The following is a 3562-nucleotide window of genomic DNA, read 5'->3' as shown; positions in this document are numbered from 1 at the left end:
ATAAAAGAAAAAAAACAAACAAAAATGCAGAGTTTGAAAAAATGTGGATTTGGACATACTTTTTTTTTTTTTTTGAGATGGAGTTACGCTCTGTCACCCAGTCTGGAGTGCAGTATCTTGATCTCAGCTCACTGCAGCCTCTGCCTCCCAGGTTCAAATGATTCTCCTGCTTCACCCTCATGAGTAGCTGAGATTACAGGTGTGCACCACCATGCCCAGCTAATTTTTGTATTTTTAGTAGAGACAGGGTTTCACTAGGTTGGCCAGGCTGGTCTCGAACTCCTGACCTCAAGTGATCTGCCCACCTCAGCCTCCCAAAGTACTGGGATTACACGCATGAGCCTCCATGCCCAGCCTGGACATTATATTTTTTAAAAAAGACTTTACAATTCATTTAATAGCAACTGATAATCATGAAATTTTATTTTTACCTTCTTTAAGTAAAAGTCTGCAAATTATCAGTGATCTTTTGTGAAAGTTATTACATTAATTGTACTGCCATTTTTCTTAAGGTTGACTAAAGATAACCTAGCATCACAGCCATTACATAATCACACAAAATGATCATATAATAAATCGGACCTGGTTTATCACCAGTATTTATAAAACCAGACCTAAGGAAAGAACTAGGTCTAGGGACACATGCATGGTCTTAACACAGCAAATGTTTAGCCTGTCCTGACTATTACAAAATCAATTTTGACATAAGTATTTGAACTACAGGACTGTTGTGGGCATTGATAGCTATTTTTTTTTTTTTTTTTTTTGAGACGGAGTTTCGCTCTTGTTACCCAGGCTGGAGTGCAATGGCGCCGTCTCAGCTCACCGAAACCTCCGCCTCCTGGGTTCAGGCAATTCTCCTGCCTCAGCCTCCTGAGTAGCTGGGATTACAGGCACGCGCCACCATGCCCAGCTAATTTTTTGTATTTTTAGTAGAGACGGGGTTTCACCATGTTGACCAAGATGGTCTCGATCTCTTGACCTCGTGATCCACCCCCCTCGGCCTCCCAAAGTGCTGGGATTACAGGCTTGAGCCACCGCGCCCGGCATTGATAGCTATTTTAATGACATCTAGGCATGCTTCTTTAATTTGGACTTTTAAAAGTTTTTAATATGTATGGGTAACAAAAAAGTAAGCTAAGAAGTATAAATGAAATGTTTTGGAGTTTTAAGAAAAGATTCTTAATGGATTATCTAGTTTTCACATCTTTCTCTAAGCCTTGAAAAATAATTTGTCTTGAAGCAAACATACTAGTTATTCTGGAAAGACACTCTCCAGTCTGCTGTTGCAAGCTGTGTTGAATCGCAGCCAGCCCTTGGTCATATTAGGAAATTTAAGATGAAGTAGTTTTCAGATGAGGGCAGCTATACTTTTGAAATCAATGTAGATTTTTCCTTTTCTATTTGCTTGATTTTTTTTTTTTTAAGATGGGGTTTCGGCCGGGCGCGGTGGCTCAAGCCTGTAATCCCAGCACTTTGGGAGGCCGAGGCGGGTGGATCACGAGGTCAAGAGATCGAGACCATCCTGGTCAACACGGTGAAACCCCGTCTCTACTAAAGCTACAAAAAATTAGCTGGGCATGGTGGCGCATGCCTGTAATCCCAGCTGCTCAGGAGGCTGAGGCAGGAGAATTGCCTGAACCCAAGAGGCGGAGGTTGCGGTGAGCCGAGATTGCGCCATTGCACTCCAGCCTGGGAAACAAGAGTGAAACTCCGTCTCAAAAAAAAAAAAAAAAAAAAAAGATGGGGTTTCACCATGTTGGCCAGGCTGGTTTTGAACTCCTGACCTCAGGTGATCCACCCACCTCAGCCTCCCAAAGTGCTAGGATTACAGGCGTCAGCCACCGCGCCTGGCTTATTTGCTTGATTTTTGAAAGGGCAGTTTATTTTTGAGACCATTTCAATAGTGATAGCAGTTGAGATTGAATGGTATTGACTACTCTAATTCGTAGAAGAGTAATACAGAAAACATTCTTTATTCACTTCAAACAAATAATTGTAATAATTTTATGTCATCTCTTTATTTTCTTTTTGAGACGCAGCTTGCTCTGTTGCCCAGGCTGGAGTTCAGTGGCCTGATCATGGCTCACTGCAACCTCTGCCTCCTGGGTTCAGGTGATTCTCCTGCCTTAGCCTCCTGAGTAGTTGGGATTACAGGCTTACACCACCGCGCCCGGCTAATTTTTGTGTTTTTAGTAGAGGCCAGGTTTCACCATATTGGTCAGGGTGATCTCGAACTCCTGACCTAAGGTGATCCACCTGCCTCAGCCTCCCAAAGTGTTGGGATGACAGGCGTGAGCCACCACACCCAGCCCAACATTCTATATCTTGATTGTAGTAGTGGTTTCACGGATATTTTACATTTGTCAAATTAGAAAACCAGCTGGGTGCGGTGGCGCATGCCTGTAATCCCAGCACTTTGGGAGGCCAAGGTGGGCAAATCACCAGAGGTCGGGAGTTTGAGACCAGCCTGAGCAACATGGAGAAACCCCATCTCTACTAAAAATACAAAAAATTATCCTGGCGTGGTGGTGCATGCCTGTAATCCCAGCTACTCAGGAGGCTGAGGCAGGAGAATCGCTTGAACGGGGTGGGCAGAGGTTGCAGTGAGCCGAGATCGTACCGTTGCACTCCAGCCTGGACAACAAGAGTGAAACTCCGTCTCAAAAAAAAAAAAAAAAAAAAAAAAAATCAGAAAATCATACATTAAATATGGCTGCATTTCATTAATGCATTCCTCAATAACAGTAACAAAAAAGATAATCATCAGTTCCTTTAGATCCTTTATTTTCTCTTCACCTCTTTCCCCATCATTTCTGACATTAAATGTGCCAAGATTCAATTTTCAGTGGAAGAAACATAATTTATAAGCTTTTTATTTTTGTTAAATGTCTTAGTCCATTCAGGCTGCTGTTACAAATTGCCATAGGCTGGGTATCTTATAAAAAGTAGAAATTTGCCGGGCGCGGTGGCTCACGCCTGTAATCCCAGCACTTTGGGAGGCCGAGGCGGCTGGATCACGAGGTCAAGAGATCGAGACCATCCTGGTCAACATGGTGAAACCCCGTCTCTATTAAAACTACAAAAAATGAGCTGGGCATGGTGGTGCGTGCCTGTAATCCCAGCTACTCAGGAGGTTGAGGCAGGAGAATTGCCTGAACCCAGGAGGCGGAGGTTGCGGTGAGCCGAGATCGCGCCATTGCACTCCAGCCTGGGTAACAAGAGCGAAACTCCGCCTCAAAAAAAAAAAAAAAAAAAGAAATTTGCCAGGCACGGTGGCTCACGCCTGTAATCCCAACACTTTGGGAGGCTGAGGTGGGCGGATCACTTGAGGTCAGGAGTTCCAGACCAGCCTGACCAATATGGTGAAACGCCATTGGCCGGGCGCGGTGGCTCAAACCTGTAATCCCAGCACTGTGGGAGGCCGAGGCGGGTGGATCGCGAGGTCAGGAGATCGAGACCATCCTGGTCAACATGGTGAAACCCCGTCTCTACTAAAAATACAAAAAATTAGCTGGGCATGGTGGCGCGTGCCTGTAATCCCAGCGACTCAGGAGGCTGA

At 44.7% G+C, this 3562-nt stretch overlaps 1 non-coding gene across 1 annotated transcript; it reads right to left on the bottom strand.

Annotated features, from left to right (window-relative positions):
- Nucleotides 1–585: 585 nt before the first annotated feature.
- LOC116559141 lies at nt 586–718 on the bottom strand. The gene has a single exon (XR_004272336.1). It is a non-coding gene; the product is annotated as a small nucleolar RNA SNORA72 (small nucleolar RNA).
- Nucleotides 719–3562: the final 2844 nt, after the last annotated feature.

This window comes from Sapajus apella, unplaced genomic scaffold (assembly GCF_009761245.1).
Source record: "Sapajus apella isolate SASKATOON/1434 unplaced genomic scaffold, GSC_monkey_1.0 scaffold22, whole genome shotgun sequence".
Classification (NCBI taxonomy): Eukaryota; Metazoa; Chordata; class Mammalia; order Primates; family Cebidae; genus Sapajus; species Sapajus apella.
Note: the sequence above shows the minus strand (reverse complement) of the source record. Positions and strands in the feature narration are given on the sequence as shown.